The sequence below is a fragment of the Vulpes vulpes genome, chromosome 7 (assembly GCF_048418805.1).
Source record: "Vulpes vulpes isolate BD-2025 chromosome 7, VulVul3, whole genome shotgun sequence".
NCBI classification, from domain to species: domain Eukaryota; kingdom Metazoa; phylum Chordata; class Mammalia; order Carnivora; family Canidae; genus Vulpes; species Vulpes vulpes.
This window is the reverse complement of record NC_132786.1, coordinates 40,312,446-40,336,269: the sequence shown is the minus strand read 5'-3', so window position 1 is coordinate 40,336,269 and position 23,824 is coordinate 40,312,446. Positions and strand designations below refer to the sequence as shown.

The following is a 23,824-nucleotide window of genomic DNA, read 5'->3' as shown; positions in this document are numbered from 1 at the left end:
TCCCACGTCGGGATTCCGGTGCATGGAGCCTGCTTCTCCCTTTGCCTGTGTCTCTGCCTCTCTCTCTCTCTCTCTCTCTGTGACTATCATAAATAAAAAAAAATTAAAAAAAAAAAGATGTACACTAAGCATTTAATTCTTTCTCTCTCTTTTTAAAGATTTTATTTTTATTTATTCATGAGAGACACCCAGAGAGGCAGAGACACAAGCAGAAGGACACATCTATGCAGAAGCCAGATATGGGACTCGATCCCAGAACTCCGGGACCACATCCTGAGCTGAAGGCAGACGTTCAACTGCTGAACCACTCAGACGTTCCATTAATTCTTTCTTGACAGAATAAAAATGGTACTATATTTTATTTATTTATTTATTTATTTATTTATTTATTTATTTATTTATTTATTTATTTATTTTTTATGATAGTCACACACAGAGAAAGAGAGAGAGAGGCAGAGACACAGGCAGAGGGAGAAGCAGGCTCAATGCACCGGGAGCCCAAGGTGGGATTCATCCTTGGTCTCCAGGATCACGCCCTGGGCCAAAGGCAGGTGCCAAACCGCTGCGCCACCCAGGGATCCTGGTACTATATTTCTAATTTCGGTGTCCGTGTATTCATTGTTAGTATATAGAAATACATTAATGTGTGTATGTTTATTTTGTATCCTGTGTCCTTAGAATTCATTTATTCTAGGAAATTTTGGAGATTCTTTAGGATTTTCTACAAAGACCACCATGTTATTTGAAAAAAAGATTACTTTTATTTCTTTTAGCTTATGTTGAGCTAGAGTGGTGAGCAGAAATCTTTGCCTTATTTCTTATCCAAGGAAGAAAATATTCAGTCTTTCACCATTAAGTATGTTAGCTATGACCTCTTTGTAGATAATCCTTATCAGGTTGGAAAAGTTCTCTTCTATTGTTATTTTTCTGAGTTTTTAAAATCATAAATGGATATTGAATTGTGTAAAATACTATTTTGTACTGATTAACATGATGTAATTTTTCTTCTTTAGCCTTTTAATATATTATTTAATATTGGTAGATTTTCAAATATTGAACCAGCCTTGCATCTTTGAAATAAATCCCACTTGGTCATAGTGCATAGTTCTTATATGCTATTGAATTTTATTTCTTGATATTTTGTTAAGAATTCTGCATCTTTAATTATAAGGGATGTTGGTCTATAGGTTTTTTTTATTGTATTGTCTGTATGATCTTGGTATCGGGATAATATTAACTTCATACGATGAATTGGGAGTATTCATTCCTCATCTGTTTTCTGGAACAGATTGTATATAATTGATGTTAATTCTGTAAACATTTGAAATTTTTTCCAAGTGAAGCTTTCAGAGCCTTGAAATTTCTTTTTTGGAAGTTTTTTAAAAAAATTCAACTTACTAGGGCATCTGGGTGGCTCAATCAGTTAAACATCTGCCTTTGGTTCAAGACTTGGTATCAGGGTCCTGGGATTGAGCCTTGCTTCAGGCTCCCTGCTCAGCAGAGAGTCAGTCAGCTTTCCTGTCTCCCTCTGCCCGCTGTCCCCCACTCCTGCACTCCTCTCTCCCTTTCAATCCCTCTCAAATAAATAAATAAAATCTTTAAAAAAATTAAATTTACTTAATGGTTCTGACTATTCAAATTATATATTTTATAATGGTTAATTGTAGTTTGTGGGATTTTTTAGGAATCTGTTCATTTCCTCTAAGTTATTAAATTTATGTGTGTACAGTTGTTTGTAGTGTTCCCTTACTATCCTTTTGATACTTGCAAGGTCTATAGTGATATCCCCTGCTTCATTCCTGATATTGGTAATTTGTATTTTCTCTTATTTCTTCATTGTCAGACTTGCTAGAGGTTTGCCAATTTTATTGATCTTTTCAAAAAACCCACATCTTTATTGATTTTCTCTCTTTTTTTTAAATTTTAGTTTCATTGATTTACACTCTTCATTATTTCATTTTTCTGCTTGCTTTGAGTCCATTTTACTCCTCTCTTTCTAGATTTTTAAGATGGGGTCATTAATTTGAGACTTTTCCTCTTTTCTGATATATTCATTTTAGTGCTATCAGTTTCCCTCCCAGTGTTGCTTTGACTGTATCCCCCAAGTTCTGATATGTTTATTTTCATTTTTACTCAGTTTAATGTATTTTGCAATTTCCCATGAGATTTCCTCTTTGAGCCAAGTTCCCAAAGTTTCTTCTTTTATTATGTCTTTTCTGTTTAGAGAACTTCCTTTAGCCATTTTTTTAGGGTAGGCTGCTGACAACAAGTTCTATTAGTTTTCTTTTATCTGATAATGTATTCATTTCCCCTTCATTCCTCAAGGATATATTTGCTGGGTACAAGATTCTAGATTGGCAGTTCTTTTCTTTCATGGCTTGAAATACATTGAGCCCGGGAAGCCTGGGTGGCTCAGGGGTTGAGTATCTGCCTTTGGCTCAAGGTATGATCCCAGGTCTGCAGATGGAGTCCCACATTGGGCTCCCTGTGAGGAGTCTGCTTCTCCCTCTGCCTCTGCCTCTCTCTCTCTCTCTCTCTCTGCCTCTCATAATAAATAAATAAAATCTTAAAAAAAATATGTTGGGCCATATCTGGGTCTGTAGTTTCTGATGAGAAGTATGATGTCATTCTAATTATTTTTTTATGGATGAAGTCTCATTTCTCTCTTGATGCTTTCAGGGTTTTTTCTACTTAGTTTTTGGAAGTTTAATCATGATGTGCCCTTGCAAACATTTATTTGGGTTTATTGTGTTTGAGTTTCACTCAGGTTCTTCAGTCTGTTGGTTTATATCTTCTGCCAAATTTGGAGGGTTTTCTGCCATTATTTTCTTCAAGTATAGTTTCAACTTTGCCTCTTCTCCTCTCCTTTTAGGATAATAATGACATGAATGTTAGATCTTTTGTTACAGCCCACAGGTTCCTGAAACTCCATTAACTTAATTTTAGCTTATGTTCTCTCTCTCATTTAGAGTGATTTTTATTGTTGCCTCTTCGGTTCTCTGCCTGTATCCCTCTACCCTCTCTGTGCTGCTGGTGAGCTTTTTAATTTTAGTTCTTATATTTTCAGTTCTAAAATTTATATTTGGTCCTTCTTGATATTTTCTATGTCTTTCTCAAGACTTCCTATTTCTTTGCAGAAGCTTCCTATTTTTCCATTTGCTTCAATTATGTTCTTAATTTCTTCCTGAAAGTTTTCATCATGGCTGCAATAAAATCTTTGTCAAATAATTCTAACATCTCTGTCACCTCAGTGCTGGCATCTGTTGATTCTCTCTTTTCCTTCTTTTTAGGATATTACTGGTTATATGATTTTCTGTTGATCATATTGATGAACGATTTGCTATTAAAATATGAAAATTTTTGCATTTTGTTATGTGACCCTAAATCTTATTTGAACTGTCTGCTTTAGCGGTTTTCTGTTTGTTTGTTTTGCTGATACCACTCATTCCAGTAGGGAAACAGGAGCCTCTTTACTGGGAGGTGTAGGTGGAAGTCCAGGTTTCCCACATCCTCTGTTGATGTCTGAGAAGGTGGTGCTGGGGGAATCCTTGATACTTTTAGTTGGGAGTGGGATTTCTAACGCCCCTTATGGTCTTCACTGATACTGAAGGAGAAGGGACCTCATTACTGCTGGTTGATCTTGGAAGTCCTGATCCCCAGTAAGCTTCCCCTCATACCACCCCAGAAAATAGGGGGCTGGATACCTCATAAATGCAGATGAGAATGAAGGGCCAGGCTCCCCATGTTGCAATAGGGATCCTCATTATTGGTTCCCTGGCTTTTTCTGCCACTACCTCTACCTTATGATTGCATGTGTGGGTGGAAGTCCAGTCTCTCCACTTAGTTGTATTAGCATGGATGGGGATGAGGCTGAGGTGTTTGAAGTACAGAGGTTATTGTATGTAAGTTTTATGACTTTCAAGGTTATCCTTTCTTTGGTCCTTTGGCTAAAGAGAGCAGACTTTTGTTGGGGATTTCTCTTGTCTGCACCGTTGGGTGAAGAACCCTTGTCTGGCTTTTTCAGCTCCTAGCATAGGATCTGTGAGACCAAAAAAAACCCCAGAGAGCACTGTGGTATTCTTCAGGTCCTGAGGTCCCTAGCAGAATTCTCTGCCTTCCTTTCTCTACCATCAGAGTCCCCTTATGTTTATTTCAGATGTGCTTAGCAGGAAGAATAAATCTGTTTCATAGATGTGTATTTCATATTCCAGGAAATGGAATTCTCTGGCCCGTCTTACTTAAAAAAAAAAAGAAAAGAAAAGAAAACTTTTTTATTTAATAGTCAAAACTGGAATAACCTTCCAAAGGTTCTCTAAACTGTAACCTTTTATTCATTTGTTTACTTAACACCTTGAGCATCCATAATGTGTCAAGCACTGAACAGATAAGGCCCCTGACTCTGTGGAGTGTACATTCTAGTGATGGAGACAGCCATTAAGCCAGTAATTACACAGTTATTCTGATGTGGTCTGGAAGATAAAGGTCAGCTTACCTGTAAGTTATCATCATTGCTATCATGAAAAAACATTCATTTAGAGCCTCGTACAGAAAGATGTACAAAGAAAAGAAAACCTAATCAAATGTTTGGTTTTACTAACTTATTTAAGAAGCAGTTTCAGTCTTGGTCATGTTCAAAAAGGCAGTTGCAAAGGTGATTGTTTTCTTTACATATCTAAATATAATGTCAATGAAAGAAGCTGCCACCCACGTTTATGACAAGACTGTGTTTAGTTACTTGGCATTAACTACTTAAAGCACACAGATGATTCCTACTCCCACCCCCTCGGCCCACACAAATGCCAAAAAAGCCTGGTTTTCTTTCAGTCTTCCCCATTTCTGAAAACAGCATCTCCATCCACCCTGCTGTTCAAGTTCCAAACCCAACAGTTGTTCTTCCTTCACCAGTCCCCTATTCCCATCCAGGCCAGCAGTCCTGGCCTAAATCTCCATGTTCTATGGTCAGAACTTCCACAGGAGCTCCCAAACTGGTCTGCCTGCCTGAACTCCTGCTTCATGGTCATTATCGCATGGCAGCAGACTGTTCTTTTCAAATCTGAAGCCAGGTCATATCACTTCCCTGCTGTAAACTCTCCTAATGCTTTCCTAACACACTTAGTATAAAAATCAAGCATCCTACCCTGGTTTTTAAAGGCTGCCTCGAATTCACATCTGTCTTTCTCTCTCTCTTTCTCTCTCTTATCTTGAGCCTCAGTCTCCTTTGCCCACCATATTCCATCATAGCAGGCATCTTTCTGGTTTACAAACACCACCATGCTTGCTCTGTTGTAGAGCCTTTGTACTGCCTGGCCTTTCTGCCTGGAATGTTTTTCCTATAACCTTTGATGGCTGGCTGCTTTTTTAAAGATCTCAGCTTAGATGTTATCTCCTCTGGGAAATTCCTCCTGACCAGCAAATTTGATGTAACCCCTCTGGTATTCTTTGTCAAATCCCCTTTACAAAAATTCTCAGCATATGCATCGTCTATTTTTTCTTATTTATTTGTTTACATTCCATTTTGTCCAGTAAAATATCAACCCCATGAGAGAAGAGAGCCACTGTGTATCTTCTTCAATGACCCTAGTAGGAGCTCAATAAACATTTGTGGAATGGATAAATGAAGAGTCTGGCCCTTCTCTCATTACTGTGGAATACCTGATGAAGAATAGACTCAAATGGCCATGGAAACATAGGAAAATAAGTGATAGTAAGAATTAACACATTGACATTGCCAGAATGATTTAGTTTCTAACTGGTTTAAGGGTTCCTTTTGCAGAGCCTGTTTTTAATAAGCCAAACAAGTCTTTTGAGCATCCCCCAAATGTAATACCTCTGCATAGCTGCCTGTATAGACACCTATCCCAAATGTGAAAACTCTTGTCACAAATAACCCAGATGAGCACTCTCAAAGGCAAAACTTCTTCCCTTATAGGATCCATGTTCCTTCTTGGGATAATGCAGCAGGTCCTTGTAAGTCAACAGCCATGGGTAAAGGAACAAGGTTAGCCCCATTGAGAAGGGTGAAGAGATACAGAGGGGTACAACCTAAGTGACACTTTGCCTTGGTTTGCCTTTGTCCTTGGTTATAGTTGACAAGTATTTGAAAATGCTAAAAAGATTTTCAGATGTAATCATTCAGATTAGGGGCACAATTAGCTTCCCCATAGTGGGAATAAGCCCATAATGGCAACACAGAGGACATTTAAAAATAAATGGAAAGTCTGAGTGTATTTTGTGGAGTAAAAGTAATAGGGGTTAGGCATCCCAGATTTTGCTGCTCTTTCTCCTGAATGTGAAAGGGCTTATGGTATAGAAGGTGAACTCAGGCATTTTCATGAATCAGATGATTAACAGGAAGACATTCAGGAAGGTCCGGTCACATCTATTCCTTTGAACAAAAAGGGAACAGGCTGTTTCCTCAAAACTCTTATCTGCCATCATGAAATCCAATGCCAAAATTAGCCCAAATTACCCTCAAAATTAGCTTACTCAAGGAGCCGAGCTTATTTAGATCATGAATCATATATTCAGCAATGATACTAGCAAACTCCTGTTTTGACAAATCAACTGTTCAGAGACTTTGAAATATTTAGTAATAATAGTAACAATGATAGCAATAACAACATTAGTAACAATAATATTTAACATTGAATAAGCACTGTGCCAAGTATTCTTTCTAAGGACTTCATTATTAATAGTACTATAAATATTTATGTTATATTAATATATAAATTAATATTAGCAAGTTAACAGAAGTTAGCAAGCTCCACAGTGATCTGAATGTTTTATATGTAAGAATATATTTAGCCCTCATAACAACCTTATAAAATAGGTATATTAATCTGCCCATTTTACAGATGAGGAAACTGAGGTCCAGAGGGTTTAATTGACTTGCTCAAGATCACAGAGCTAGTGAGTGCCAGAGCCAGGCTTTGAACTTAAGTACCTTGACTTCAGAGTCTGCTTTCCTAATGACTACAAGATACAGCCTTACAGATAACATAAGGCCTTTGTAGTTGGCTCCAGTCCTACCCACACTGCTACAGTTGTGTGCACAGCATGGTTTTAAGTGCTGGGAGAAGGGGCACAAAGCAGGGCAAGGGAAGGACCAGACATAGTCCCTCCTCTCAAAACAGGAACAATACCATGAATATCTGAGAGAGTGTTAAAGTCACACCCTTAGACATTGCATGATTAAATGACAAAAAACATGGACCAGAGGTTTCCAACTTTGTAGTCCAGATTCCAAAATAGTGCTGAAGTTTCATAAGGGGGTTTTGAATCTTTAAGTGTAACAATGATTGTCCCTTGACTGAATAAATAATGTCTCCATCATATATGTACAACTCTTTTTAACTGTATGCAAAATATATAATTATGAAAAAAAATGTTCATTTAAAAGTTACTAAATTTAGGTGATTGTGATGATTCATTTTCTCAACAGATATTAAACGTATGTGACTAAGGTGTACATAGAATTTTTGTGGAACAAAAAATGGGAACCATTGGTTTAGTAAATACTTAGTGGTGCATTGGAAAATGAGAAATGATGTTGGCTGAAGTGATTAAGAAGGTGTTGTGGGAGAGATGGAAATTGGACTGTGATTTGCTATTTTACCAGTTACCTATTACTAGTTCATAAGCCACTCCCAAATCTTGGTTGTATAATGTAATAAACACTTCATTTTGCTCACTACTCTGGGTCTGATGTGGGGTGGCTCAGCAAGGCTCACTTTTGCATGCATCTTTGGCCAGCTGTGGCAGTTTAGGTGGTTTTGGTGAACTTGGTTGAGCTCTCTCCCAAATCTGGGGCCCTGGCTTGGTGCAGTGGGCTTATTACTCTGCTCTGCTCCATAGTCTCAATCTCCAGCAGGCCAATGGGATATGTTCTCACAGGATCATGGTGAAGGCAGAGGAACTAGAGACAGAGTAGAAGAGTTCAAGGTCTTTTGAGGCTCAGGTTAGCAACTGTCACACTGTCCCTTCCACTGCACTCTATTGGCCAAATCAAGTTACTAGACCAGATCAGATTCAAGGAGCAAAATGACTTCTTCATCTCTTGATATGAGTAGCTGCAAAGTCATATTGCAGACAGTGTGGATATAGGGAGCTAACAGCTATTTTTGCGATTGATCTACTACAGTTATTAAAACCAAGAAGACCATGTGATAATTGAGGATTTATAGGTGCTTTTGGTCTGTGAGAGTTGTGTAGTTGTGTGTTTTCTTGTTGCATTTCACAGACAGCAGGATGTTGGACTATGTGGTATAGGTGAAAGAAGACACTGTCAAACCTCTGACCTGAAAATCTTGTGTTCTACAGTGAGACCCTCCTCAGGTGTCATAGACAGAAAGGAATGCCATATGAAGATTCCAGGACCTTATTTGGGCTTACCCAGAAAGGGGCAGTGGTTATTCAACAGTGCTGGTCATAGGAAAGGAAGGGGGAGTGGAGGCCAGCAGGTGTGCCATGCATGTGCCACATCTTTGCCACTTCTGCTCTAGGACATCTCTAAAAGTTTGGAGTACTGTCGTCTGCCCACTCCTGGGGAAGGAGTGGCTATTTCCATGGGAAGCAGAATTTCACACTGGCAAGAACACGGGGTCTAATCTGGTTCTAAGATTAGAACAGAACTAATAGAACAAAGATTTTTGTGTGTATGTTCTGGTCATCATCCGAAATATTCACACACAGTGATCATATTGTTCAAAGCAAATTTCATTACCCACAGTCCTACCCATGAGTTGCTTTTTTAGAACCTTCTTTGTTTCAGATTCGCTGAGTTATTCAGACTGTTAAAAAGCTAAGTGCATGTAAGAGCCCTAAATCAAGTCATCTGTCTAGAATATTTCCTTTGAGGAAAGTTCCCTTTAAAAACTTTTTCTCTCACCACCCCCCCCCTTTTTTTTTTAAATAAAAAGACTTCAAAGGGTAAATTGTTTTATTTTCCCTCTAATGGTATCCTGGAAAGAAGAGGCAGCCTTTTGAAATGCATGTCTCTTTGTGAATGCCAGGAAAAAAAAAATGTGCACAGTTGTTATCAGCTCCTGCCATCAGAATTCTTTAATTTAAAGAAATATTCAGCTGTCTGAAATTAGGTTGCAGACTCTAGGGTTGAATATCTTGTGGGTGGTATTTCTTGGTGAAAACAGCCTGTAAGAACTGATATGCAACTGAGGATGGCAAAAATGCAGACAATGAAGAGTTGAAGGCATGCTGCGCTAGGAGAAGGGAGGGTGTACATGGTGGGCAGGTTGGAAGGGGAGAGGAATTGCTCACAGAGCAGCAACTCAGTGATTTCCATTACAGACAGTTCGGCAAGTTGAAGATTTTGCTATAGGTGTCTATAGACACCTAGAAGTGGATGTGCTTTTTTTTTAAAGCTTTCTCATCCAAGAGACCAGTTTCTAGAAAAATATTAACCCCTTACGCTCAGATCGCTATTTCAACTTTTCCCTCTAGCAACCACTTTCAAAAGGTCATGGTATCCTCCAACCAACCCAGAGTTCCTCAACCTCGACACTATTGACATGTGGGGCTGGATAATTCTTTGGGGAGGGAGACTGTGCTGTCCATTGTAGGGTGTTTTATCAGCATCCCTGGCCTCTCTTACACCAAGAATACCCTCTCCATCCTTCCCACTCTCCACCAGTACACACCCAGTGACAACCAAAGATGTCTCCCAACATTACTAAGTGTCCTTTAAGAGATAGAATAACCCTGGTTGAGAACCACTTCTTTAATACATTGGACCGCAAACTGCTGAGAAAAACACAAATTGCTGAGAAATCCTAACAGGCAGACAGAAATCATTGCTATCTACTTTTTTTTCTCTTTTTTACCCACCCAAGGAAGGAAAATTACCTTTAATTTCTAACCAGAAATAGATAATTCCTTCCATTCAAATCCAAGAATGATAACAAGGCAGAGCTTAGCTCTATAAGAAGTACTGTAAACTGTATTTGCACCTACACCCACTTTGGTGTGGAATGTGTGAACATGAGTCAGTCACAGCTGGTGATTTTTAGAGAGACACACAATTCCATGAAGAGAAGATAGTACCTGGAATCCACTTCGCTGATGTGTCCTGGGGACACAATGAAATAGGTTCCATCTGTGCATTGCCCCTACAGTTCTGGGTCACAATGTTACCTCGTGAACCCAAATGGGAGATCGTATGGTGGACACAACAGGAGAATTAACCTCCTCTTTCACCTTCACATAGACCAACTACTCTCACCTTTGTGGCCTGTTGTGTTGGGCTCAGATGTCTGTCTGTTATCCACACAGCGGTTTATTGCCTCACCCTGTCCCTCCAACTGACATATGAACTCAAGACCCAGAGATCGTGTCTTATTTTACCAATACAATCCCTACTAGGCTCTTAATATAATTAAGCCCTTACAAACTCATAATAGGTAAATTCAAATGACCACAGAGTTTCTAATGTTTTATAAAATTACTTCCAATAGTAAATCACTACTCCACAGCTGATGTGAAACATATGTTGGAAATTATAAACACAGATAACTTTTTCTCCTCCATACATATTTTATAAATATAACAAAACAAGTAAAATGGCTTTTAAACTATATGTCTGTGCAAACCTAAAATAATTACATAAAATATGTATATATTTGTAATACATATGCTTACATGTATGCTGTGACTATATTACATAACTTATGAGGGTTATTTATTTGTTTTTTTTTTTAACGGGTTATTTGTTTTTGAGCACTATTCATTGCTCCAATCAAGATGTGTTGAAATGATATACTTCCGAATAACAAAAACACAATGCAATGAAGAAAGACTTTTTTATGCAAGAAAATACATTTTTGGAGCATCAAATAAATGTTCTTTGTAAAAATACACATTTTTTACTCCCATCTTACATTTACTGACATCTCAAATAAACCCAGAGAAATAAAGTACTAGACTACTGGGAAATCCCTGTCACTTTGTTAGAAATCTCTGAAGAAAAGGCTCTGGTAAACCATAAATATGACAGCTAATTTCAACAGCTACTGTCAACTGCTATGCATGTTTCATTAACACAAGAAGCTGAACTGGGAATCCGCAAGACTGTAACTGAATTAATAAGCCTGGCTTCCTTTTATGATGAGAGTTCCTTTAGGGCATGCTAATAATGGGCCTCCTTGTTCTACTTCAGATAGGGAATGTCAGAACAACAGTTATAATAAGACCTAAGACGTGAAATGGCCTATGCACTTTTAAGTTTTACAGCAATCTCTTTGGTATATGTTTGAATCTGGTTATTCAACTGAAGCATTTCATGAAATCCATGGTCAGAGGGAGCCTTTCAGCTTCTCTGGGAGAGCTACTTGTTCTGTACCCTTGCCCCCTACCTCCTACCACCACCCAAGGGACTGGCAGAGTGATGGAGTCACTTCCAAAAGTAAATTGTGTTTTTATTTTTTATTTTTTAAAATTTTATTTATTTGAGAGAGAGAGAGATCACAGGTGGTTTGAAGGGCAGAGGGAGAAGCAGACTCCTTGGCTGAGCAGGGAGCCCTATGGGGGACTCCATCCTGGGACTCCGGGATCATGACCTGAGCGGAGGGCAGGCGCTTAACCAACTGAGCCTCCCAAGTTCTCCTAAACTATGTTTTTAAAATGTTTCTGTTGGAGAATGGATAGATAACTGCGAGAGTAGTAAAGCTCAGTTTGGCCTTTCAGTGGTATCTTATGTCCGCACTGAGTTATTAGAGCTTCTGTAGTCCAGATAGATGGTGGGTCAGTCACGGGACAAATGGGCCTCCTGCCCCACAGCATGAAATTGCAACAAAAACGTCAGCAGGCATGCACAGAAAGGTGTAGCACTGACATAAAGTACAGCATGAACAGCAACAGAGGTGAAGCATAGCCTGAAAGCTGAGTACTCCAGAAATTCTGACTGCATGAATGGATATATTGGGCAACACCCCTAAAACCTGTTGTAAAGTTATTGCATGAGAAATCAAGCTAACAACTCAAACATCCATATTACAGAAAGATTCATTTTATGCTTTTTTAAAAAAAAGTTTTATGTCCCTCTTGGCATTTAAAATGCAATTGAATGAAGCAATGCAGGAAATTTTCTTCCTTGGTTTCTCTGCATTTTTCATATCTTTTTCCCAGAAATAAACACATACTACTTGTTTAAAAGGAAAGATAATAGAAGTAGTTTCAGAAAAATAATTTAACTTACAAAAGTGGCATTTCCACATACATCTTGTGAAATAAATTTTATTCCAGGAGCCTGAGAGCTGGAGCCCCTTCACTTGTGGCAGCAGCTGTGTGTTTGCCATGCCCAACTCTACAGCCTCTTTGTGGGATGAGAGAGCTGAGGTCTGGGGAAGGTGAGCACTGTATGCACAGGTGCAGGCATGATGAGAAAAGGTAGACTCGGAACCTAGGACTCCTTCACCAAGAGGTACAACTACATGAAAGGGACAATGAGGTTGAATGTAAAAGACAGTCAATGCTAAATGGAGTTACTGGATTCTAGAATGTTTCTATCATTACCAGATAAATAATGCCACCTCTTTGGTTTCTTTGGCTCTGCAGACGTGTGGCATCAAATGGTAAATAGCAGTACTGTCACCATCATGTTCGTCAGCAGATACTTGACTGGAATACCTGAAGCCATTATAATTAAGCTTTTCCTTGGGAAAAAAATTTCAATAAGGTGTTTCACTTTTCTGTATTGTGTGTGCCAAAACTGAGTCTGCAGTCGTATTATGTAGTACAAATCAATTCACCCACACCTCCAGCATCAGTTTTCATGGGGAAGAAAGCAATTAAGATTTAGAGCAGGTGCTGTTCTGACTATTAATTATAAACCCTGTGGAACACATTGAAATGTGCAGTATAATTCTGAGAAACATCTCATTTTAAATTGGAAATGTTTCCTTGCCTTTTAAGGGGACCTAAGATGTTAGGCAAAAACGGGGTATAAATATTTTAATGTATGCAGTAAAAATGTGAGGCTTTCTGAAGCTTTGGTTATGAGGGGACTTGGTTCTGTTAGATGATTTCTAGGCGTGTATAGAAGGTTGTGAACTGTTCTGATGCAGCACAGTAAAATTTTGATTATTTATAATAAAATAAAGTAAAAGCAGCTCCAGTCCAGAGAGCAGAGGTCTGTTTTTCATGGCTTATGTGGCTCTGAGGTGTTCCTAGCTCCCAGGGGTGCAGGGAAGAACAGAATGAGAAGTTGGAGTACCACAGAATGGTTGGTGGGACTGCTTTCCTTCAGTCCAATAAAGAAGCAGTGAACATGGGCAGTTTGGCTCTGAGACACAGTTCACAGGCCAGGGGGATCATGGGATGCCCAGGAACTGAATACCAGCTCTTCATCAGCACAGCACCTTGAAAGCACAGTCTGCCTCTCCCCTATATGGCTACAGAAGCCTTGTCTAAAAGGCATTGCATTCACATAATAGGCAAAAGAGAGTATTGCTAAAAATGTGAACCCCCGTGGGAATTACTTAAAACTTTAGGTAAATTAAACACTCTGAGAGAGACACCAAAAGTTATACAGAAGGGCTAAAATAAAAGAGTTGATAAAGAGATGAAGGCACTAAAAAAAATATAAAAAATAAAAAAAATTTAAAAAAGGTATTATGATAACTTCAAAGGGGCTAAGGAGACCATACAGCCCTAAAACAAAATCAGGTTGTATGAATAATGGTCAGAGAAACCGAAAATAAGAACCATGATGTTTGAAATAATAATTTCAATAGATGAATGTATGGTAACAGACAAAGCTTAAAAACAACATGTCAGAGAATGGAGCTAAGAAATTGAGAAGACAGTTCAGAAAAACAAACAGAGGGAAGATGGAAAAATGAAATTAAGAGTGTTAGAGAGCATTCCAAAAACTGTAACATATATCTCAAAGAAGAGAATAGAACAAAGAAAGGGAAGAAAATAACCTAAAAAATAGTATGAGACTATTCCCTGGTGTGGAACTATAATACCAGTTGGTTAGATTTTTTTTCTACTGTCAGAAATTAACTATATCTGCAATTATCATAAAATAAGTGGATAGCATTCACCTGCTAAATACCGTCAGTTGCAAAAAATAAAAACAAGATAATTCGACTACTTGCTACTTACAAGAGATACAAACATGACACAGAAAGAAATCTTTGGGGAAAAAAAATCTTCAGAAAAAGATTTACAAAACAGATGGTAACAAAAAACCTCAAGTGTGACAACATTATATCAGACAAAATAGAATTCAAAGGAGAAAGAAAAAGGCATCAAAAGAAACAAAGAGGATATATTTCAGAGTCTGAAAAGGTGCAATTATCCAGGAAATTATAACATGAATCCTAATGCAACCAGCAAATTGCTTGAGCTACATAAAGCAAGAACTGGTACAAGTATAAAAAAATAAAAGTTCACAACCCTAAAGGGAGATTTTAAAATATTTTCCACTAAAATGGATGAACAGTCATAGATGCATAGGATTCAAATGACACAATTAATAAACTTAATCTAGCATGCATATATTACTTATTACAAAATATTTACATTCACAGAAACATTATGTGTGTGGATATAAAACATATACACTGACTTTGTAAACATACAGAACATGGAACATTCCCCAAACCATCTATGTATTAACAAAAAGAAAATCTTAACAAATTTTGAAATTTCTAATCAAGCAAAAATTAGACCACACTCATTGACTATAATGTAATAAAATCAACATCAAAGACATAGAAGCGAAAAACAACCCAAGAACAATCCAACTGGAATTTTAAAAGCTCTAAAACCTTTCAAGTTAAGGAAAAACCAAAATAGAAATTACTAGCTATTTAGAAATGAACTATGGTAAGAAAAACACATCCAAACCTGCAGCATACAGGGAATGCTCAGAGGAAAACATATAGACCCCAGTGGCTTTACTGGAAGACAAGGCAAAATTCCTTAATTTATGAAGGTCTGAAATCCAAATTAAACTGGCTTAAGCAAATGGAAAAACGTTTTTGCTTATGTAATTAAAGAATCCAAGGTACATCCTTCAGACATGGGTAGATCCAGGTGCTCAATGAATATCATCAATCTCTTTCCTCTGGGTTGCCTTCATTCTCAGGCAAACTCCAATGTGATTGCAAAAGCATGGTCACCTGCGGTGCATGGCATGGATATTCTTAGTTCAGCACTCCTAATACTAACACCAATGTGACCACTTTGAATGGGGAGTGGGTCTGTCCTACTCAAAACAGAAACACTAAGTGTGGGTGGGTAGGAAAAACACCTAATGCAATAGAAATGACTGAAAAATAAAAAGCAAACCCTAAGAAGTAAAAGAAAAAAGTGAACTAATTAAGTAAAATGTTATAAAATATGAAAAAGTAGTGGGATTGATGAACAAAACAAAAAAGTAGTGGGATAGATGAAAAAACAAATTGATCTGTTACACTATAGACAAATCTCTGGCAAGTCTGACGAAGAACAAGGGTAAAGACACATACACGAACAAAATTAGGGTCAAGAAAGAACAGAACTCAAGAAATGGATTATAAAAGAATACTTTTGGGGACTTTGTTTTAAATAAAAACAAAAATACAGGTGAAGGAGATGATCTTCTGTGAAGATAAAAACTTAGTCAAAAGTTGATCTAAGACCTGTCATGAAAACACACAGGTACGTATACATACATCCCCAAAGAGCAAAGATACACACCTAATAAATGCCATGAGGTTTGGAATTTTGACAAGTACATTCTACCAAACACAAATGTATACCACCAATAATGCATAAATTGTTCCAGAGCTTACAAAAGCATAAGAGCCCTGTTAATTCATTTCATGATTTTGGAATAACTCTGATGGCAAAACTGGGCAAAGACAGCATGAGAAAATGATGTGCAAATGTCACATATGAACAAAGGTGCAAAAAATTCTAAATAAAATATCTACAAATTGACTCTCGCAACTAATAGGAAAGCTCAGCAAGAGATATGGATTCGGGATATACCTGTAAATGAAGCTAACGTTGTATTCACTTGTGGAGGAATAACCAATTGAAAGTTTCAATAAAGGATTCTTATTTTCGATACAAACAAAAAATAAAATGCTTAGGAATATCCTAAGAATAAGAGATAAGAAATACGCAAGACCCAAATGGAAAAATCTATAACATTTCCAGAAAGGCATGTCGTGAGAACTGAGTAAACAAAGATCATCCAAATTCCTGTGCAAGAAGAGAAAGGCTCATCCTCCTTAAACTTCTGTGCTGATTCTAAAACTGGCTGCCTGCAGATGAGGATGTCACCTCCTCACCCAGAGGGATGGTCTCAGCCTAGAGAATTTGAGGAGTGGGAGGCCTACACAAAATGGCTTTGTGTAGGACCATTGTGACCCATTCTTCTGGCAGGTTCTCCTTAATATATCTACTCCACATCTCGTTGCTTTGTTCTCTCCAGGAAAGCAAAGCCGTCATGCCACCCCCACCACCACCCTTGGCCCCCTGCTCTTTCCCTTTTCTCAAGGCAGGTCTTCTGTGACCTATTTCCCGTTCTCAGGTTTCCTGCTTTCCAACAGTTTGATGCCCATTTGGGGGAAAGGAGATATTTCAGAAACTGCTTTCAGGGACAGAATGATTCTCTACCCTGCTCCCCTGTCACCCCTTCATCCTTTAGCTATTTCTGCAGATCAGTGAAGAGTAGGGGTGGAAGGAGGGCTGTGGAACTCAGTTACTCAGTGGAGCTCTGTTGGAGGGGGTCAGGGCTGCATCTGGGCCTCTCCGTCATCACCTCCACCCCCAAACAGGTGCCAAGCACATTCAGTGGAAGGGAACACCTAGTTGCAAAGGCAACAAACACCAGCTGTCCTCCTGGCCTTATGTCCCATTTGCTAGGCTTCAGGTCCCAAAGCCCATTCTGGCATTGGCCTGCCCATTAGTAAGAGGGACGGCGCCTGGAGCTGGCAGTATGGGAGCCACAGTCTGTTTGCATTCAGGTGAGAATTCCTCAGAAGCTCCTAAATGGGCTGCTGGGGACTATACTTTGTGGAGATGTAATCCCCTGGGGGACAAGTTTGTACTACTCACTAGTGGTCACTTTCCTAGTCACCATGCATCTGCCCTTTCCCCTTTGCTCCCCCACTCACCCCTGTTCATCAAAGTCTTCAGTCACTCCTATTTCTTACCTGCTTCCGACTTCCTTCCTGAGCTGCTTCTGCCAGTCTTACACCTACACGGCCCTTCCTGGGTTTGGTTTATGTTCATTTTTATTTGTACCTCTCCTGCCCCACCCCCTCCCTTTATCCTCCATTGTGGGTCTCACTCAATTCACAGATTCTTGAATTGGAGCCAGTAACGATGTTTTCTTTGGATCATCCATTCTGTTTTTCTCCCTCTAACCCTTCTCTCCAGCCTCCTGCCCCCACTTCAGGCTCAGCATTTTCTGAGGCCCAAGGGAGGGCTGGATGGGAGGCACTGGAGTTGCAAGCTCAAATCCCCCCCCAGGGTCCGGGCAGGTGATACTGGTTTGTGAATGGGCCAGATGGCACACTGGCAAGCGCAGGCCCAGCAAAAGGGAGCAGCTGCTACTCAGCTCCCCTGATTGGTGCCAGGTGGGAGTGCGGGCTTGAAGCTGCCAGAGCTCTCAGTTTTTAAGAAGCCAGAAATGTCTTTGTTATCAGCAGCATCTCAGTGCCCAAGCACTATACAATTCTTCAGCTAGGCCTGGAAACCTGTGGGAGGGAACTACTGGCTGTAGCTCAAACTTAGAGCTTGTTGAAGATTGTTATCTCCCACCTGGGAGGACAGTGCTCAAACAAAGCAGAGAGCAGATGGGAGTCCCACAGGAGGGCTGCATGGCCCCCCCCTTTTCTCTCTCAGGACTGACTCATGGACCTGCTGATATCTATCATGCAGTTACAGTGTGTCAGGCCCCACAGCGAGCCCTTTACATGTGTTATCCCACAGAATCCTTGCAATACCCCTGAAAGTGGGATTGCAAGATAGAGCAAATAAAAACACAAACCACCATTAAATTTGGATGTTTGCATGGGATATACTTACACTGAAAATTTATTTTTCTGAAATTGAACTGGACATGCTGTGTTTCATCTGGTGACTCTACATGGGAGTTAAGTACTGTTTTTATCTCATTTTGCAAAAGAGGCTCATCACTTGTGAGTCGCCAGAAGTAATGTAACAGTGAATGGAGGAGTCGGGATCCAAACCCAGACCATTTTATTTCCTAAGCCCATACTTAACCTCCACATTAATGTTTCTCAAACCTTGGTGCAGGGTACATGGGTGGCTCAATCAGTTAACCATCTGCCTTCTGCTCAGGTCATGATTTCAGGGTACTGGGATCGAGCCCAACGTCAGGCTCCCTCCTCAGCAGCAAGTCTGCTTTTCCCTCTGTGATCTCTCTGGCTCTCCCTCTCTCTCAAATAAATAAATAACATCTTTAACAAAAGCAAAAACAAAAACATACCCCTTGGTTCACTGATAGGGGCCCAGAGATTACAGAGTAATCCCCAAACTAATTTTTCAAGTTGATTAACAGTCTTAATTAAACATTTGCTAACTTACTAGTTATACCGCTAAAAAGTTGGATTGTGATTTGAATAGACCAATTATAATAAAACATTTATGAGACACTCTGGAAAATTTGAACACAGACTAGACACTTAATTACATTGAGAAATTAAATGTAATGATGGAATTGTGATTTAGTTTTTGGTGAAAAATAGTCCTTATCTTATAGAAATGTGTGTTGAAGTAATAACAAATGATATGATGTCTGGGGTTGGCTTCAAAATAATACATGAGGAATAAATGAAGGATAGAAATGAGACTGGCCAGAGACATCTGGGTGGCACAGTTGGTTGAGCATCCAACTCTTGGTTTAGGCTCAGGTACTGATCTCAAGGTCATAAGATCAAGCAAGCCCTATGTCAGGCTCCATTTTCAGCGGCACTCAGCATGGAGTCTGCTTAAGGTCCTCTCTCCCTCTGCCCCTCCTCTCCATGTACTCATGCTCTTTCTCTCTCTCTTTCACTCTTTCTCAAATACATAAATAAGTAGAAACAAGACTGGCTATGAATTGATGGCTGTTGAAGCTGGGTGGTGGATGTATACCTGGGCTCCTTATACCACCTTTATCTCTGTACTTTTGTGTATATTTGAAAATTTACATAATATGAACAAAAATTAGACTTCTTTTCCAGCAATAATTGCAACTAAAAGACATTTTCATGGAATAGACCAGTTTTTCAAGTGAGCATTTATCTGACCCAGATCCAAGTATTCTTTGGGATTCTTAAGAATTATATTTTCTTTGAAATAAGTCTATATAATTTTTCAAATTTGTGAAATCCCAAGTGCCACTTTATTGTTAAATATACACAAATGTAACAGAAACACTTCCAGGATTTTAAGACTGTTGGAACTCTATTTCTTTGCAGTTAAAATGGACAGGGGCCTTTTTTAAAGAATTTTCACTGTGTGGGTGGGTGGCAAACCTTCCAGACTAGGCAACCAGATAGCTGTACACACCTCTAACATATGACAGAGGAAATTCCAGGACTGCTCTGAGTTTTATACAATATGTTTGTCCTGGAAGTATCAACGGAACTAGAATGGCAGGCCTGGGAAATGGCCTCATTACTCAAAAATGTTGGGCAAAGTGATGGTAACTGCAATGGGTCCCAACTTGCGTGTAGGGTACTGCTGTGGAGCTTGCTATTAGGAATGTGTCCTGCCCCTTGGACAGCAGCGTTACCACTGGCTGCCCTCCAAGCACATGCCTGGTCATCATCTCTATGTGTGTTCTGACCTTCAAAGGCAGAAACAAATTTGTTACTCCAAAAGCTTCCCATAACTGGGAATAATTAATAGTCATGAGGAGAGGAAGAAGGAAGATAGGCAGAGCAATCTTCTGGCAGAGAAAGCCAGGCAGAGAGGAAGTATTGAATAGGGTTAAGTAGTGGTGGGGTGTCAGAAATTGCCCTCAGGTGGAACTTGGAAGAATTTGTGCCATGGATACAAATGCTTCCCAGCTGTGTGCCTTGGGATAGTGATTTGCCCCCATTGTCAGGGGACCAGGCTCTACCTGGATGACAGGAGACCCATGGATGGTCATCTTCATTGAAAGCTATCTTGTCTGGGTTCCAGATTACCTCCAGGTGACATCAGTGTACCACACGGATATTGCCACTTTCCACAAGTATGATCTGAGAAAAATACTATAGAACTTTTATTTACATTTGCACAGAAACAGCCAACCAGACCCAAGACACCTTTACCATTCACTACTCATTACTTTAAACTCCATGTGGAAGAACTTCAAGGCTGCAAATCTACATGGCTTCTATAAGTGAAGGACTGGTTACTATGCTGAGTTTATACCACCTAAGTACACAGCCATGTTGAAATAACCAGTTTTAAAACCACATTATTATCCTTGCTCATGGAGCTGTGCCCAGTAGAATCACTGTCAATATGATGAGTTGACTACCTAAGCTGTATGCTATAACTCAGCTAGGATCCTATCAGAGACACTGAAGAAATAATTTCATATCTGTTTAAGTACTTTAAACTACTTAGTGGCAGAGGGGATGTAGTTCCTTTAAACTTTTTTTTTTTAATTTCAGTTTTCAGATGAGAGAGCTTAGTTTCTTTTTTTCTCTCCCCTTTCAAGCATATGAACAATTTTTAGAAGCCTAATCAGGTTGTTAGGTAGAAAAGTAATTTCAATGCACAAAGATAATTAATCTGCAAATATAGTGAGGTGGAACACCTGAGAGAAAAAAATGATCTCAGTTGACCAGGCAAAGGGAGTTGGGCATATGCCAGGTAACATGTGTGATCCTAGGTCTGTACTATGCCTCTTCTTAAGTGTTTTGTTAGTTTGCCGAAGCAAGGGATGGTCAATGCTGAGCATAAGATAGCCCTGGATGGCAAGGCTAGGTGCTTGGGTAAGGTTGCTGGCCAGGAGCTGCCTGGCAGAGATTTGAGATCATGAGATTAGCAAATTTCCGGAAGGGATCTGCAGTAACAGTCAGGTCAGCCTGACAGCCTTGCTACTGCCAGTTTCTCTGCCATGGTTGCATCTGTAAATGGGCCAAAGGCCGTAGGCTTTCATTCTATAGCAACTCAGGGAGGCAGACTGGGAGTGAAGTGTAAATGGGCATGCCAGGGAGCCCCCAACTAGGCAGGGGAAAAGACGGCATGGAATAAGTGAGCTTCTAAGGATTTGGATCAAATGGGAAGGAGCAGGCAGGAGGTGGGGCCCTGTGCCACCAGGAGTTCACTCCATTGTCACAACAGTGCCACCATCACCATGAGTGTGGAGGTTAGCCACTCCTTGCTGGGTGTGGGGAATCTAAAGGTGGCAGGTGTGTAATGACACTCAGAGGCAGGTCTTGCTGTGAAGACCTCTGAGCCACTGGGACAGAACAGAGACTGACTCAAGCAGAGCTTGGGGCGTGCAGGTAATAGAGATGGTGTGGTCTTTTAGCTGCAAGTTCAAAAGGACAAAGTGGTCTTCCATTCAAGATTCAAAGAGAGGCTTTCCTGTTAGAAAAGGCCCAGATATAGTCTATAGCAGTGCTTCTTAAATGTTAATAGGTTCAGGAATCACTCAGGGATCTTGTTAAAGTGTGCTTCCTGATTCAATAGTTGGGGCAATCTGCATTTCTAACAAGTTCCCTGATGATGTTGTCACTGAGAGCAAAGTTCATGGGCCAAAATGCCAAAATCTAGAGGACTGCCAAGGTCTGTTTTTGAACTGAAGAAAGCCAAAGACAATTAGTAAGCCAGTTTTACCTTGGGCCTGAATGTGACCACAATTGGATTAAATAATGATTTTTAGCAGGTTAAGAATTGTCACTAAAAGTAAGAAATTGTGCCTAGGTGCTTGTATTTCTTCAGCATTTGCTATAATTGCAATCAATTTGTAAATATAATATTTTCATGTCTATGTTTAGTTCATTTAGAAAATGATTAAATTCTTAAACTAGTACATGGTAGCTGTTGAGTAAATATTCAGTGAATAAATAAGCAAACAAACAAGTGAAAATGCCTTGTGCATTCTGACTTAGCCAAGCTAATACTTCATTTCAGTTTGAAATGCCATAACCTGTAGCTTCTCTGGGTCTTCCTTAGCTTCCACCTTCCATCCTGGTCTTATTTAAGGCAGAAGCAATAAGAGGGTGTCTAGCTCCTCCTTGGGGCAGTGTCAGACCACAGACTCCTGCCTCCAGAGCTTCATCTGTCCTCTGCAACCTTTGCATCCCTGGATGTAGAAGCCAGGCTGGGCTCCTCCCTCAGAGGGAGGATCCTCCCTTACTTCCTTCAGGCCTCTCTCCCTTTCCCTCCCACCAGCTTCATTTTTGCTGTTAGCACTTACCCATCTCTGACATTCTACCTATTTACCAGTCTGTTATTTATCTTGCCCCCCTAGGGCCTAAGCACCATAAGCACAGGGACTTTGTTTTGTCTACTGCTGTATCCCCAGCTCCAAGAATAGTACTTGGCATCCAACAGATGCTGGAAAAATCTTTGTCAAATGGATGAGTGTGTGAGAGAATGAAATGCACTAATCATGAATGTCTGACCTTCTCTTCTCTTAAAATGAGTCTCCGAGGTGATTTCTCAGTCTCTATTAAATAAATTCATTCCATGTAGGGCATTCCCTGCCAGCACACAAGTCTTGCCCAGACTTGCCTAGATGCTAGTGGGGGCATAGCTCCTGCTGGCATCTCCTGCTGGACCAAATCTCTCTTCATCCCATCCTCCTCTCATCTCTCCTAGTGATGAGAAGCTCCTTCAGTTTCTCCTTTATCTCTCTGCCATAAATAGATAGATAGATAGATAGATAGATAGATAGATAGATAGATAGGTAGATAGATAGATAGATAGGTAGGTAGGTAGATAGATAGATAGATAGATAGATAGATAGATGATAGATAATGATTTCTAGTATCTGCTATTGTTTCTAATTTTGTTAAAAAGGAGAAAGAATTAGTAAAAAAGAGGAAGTATATGGTGGCCTGGGGAAAGCATTTTTAAAATATATACTTCTGAGTAAATAGAATAGCAATATGTCAGACTGAAGGAGACAAAAGCAATGCAGTATTTACTCAGAGAAACCACTGTTTTATTTTCAAGATAAATTATTATTTTATGACAAAGTTTTAGAACCTTCTCATTATTTCCTTGGCTTTGTTTGCTGAGATTTTGTAGAGCATAATCTCCTCTTGATCTCTGTAGATAATGACTTTAGTGCCTCATACCATGGATGAGACCACCTGTGTCTTCTTACAGTTTCCAGTGTGTGCATACCAAGCATGGAGACTTTCCTACACAGCTATCTAAAAATCTGGATCTAGAAGACCTGAAAGTTGCTGATTCTCTAGAAGACCTGAAAGTTGCTGATTCTTATATAATTTTATATAGTTTATGAAAATTGTAATTCCTGAAATATATAACTGTTCCTTTCACTCTACTCCTACCCTCCCCTCTGTCCCAATAAATATTTAGGTCTGGGAATGTGCCCTCACAGAAGTCCTGGTTACACTTACTTATAAATATACATCTATTAGCTTGAGAATTTGGATGGTGAAGAAAAAAACCTTCCAATAATTTCCCCAAAAGAGGAGTCATGATGAAGTTTTTATCATCTGGATCTCCTACCCAGCAGAGCTGCCTGTGGAACTGACTTTAGTCTTGGTGTCTAAGTGCATGAGGAGGTGTGGAAACAAGGGGAGGCCACTGCAACAAAGAAGGAGGAGGAGGAAGGTTGAATCCAGGAAGAGATAACTCTGTATACCCAGGGCCAGTGTGA

The 23,824-nt window shown here is 39.6% G+C and overlaps 1 long non-coding RNA gene across 1 annotated transcript in view; it reads right to left on the bottom strand.

Annotated features, from left to right (window-relative positions):
* Positions 1 to 17,228, bottom strand: part of LOC112916090 (uncharacterized) — a 32,424-nt gene extending 15,196 nt beyond the window's left edge. The window contains exon 1 of the long non-coding RNA XR_003234258.2: positions 17,169 to 17,228. This is a non-coding gene — a long non-coding RNA (uncharacterized lncRNA). The remainder of the gene's footprint in view (positions 1 to 17,168) is intronic.
* Positions 17,229 to 23,824: the final 6,596 nt, after the last annotated feature.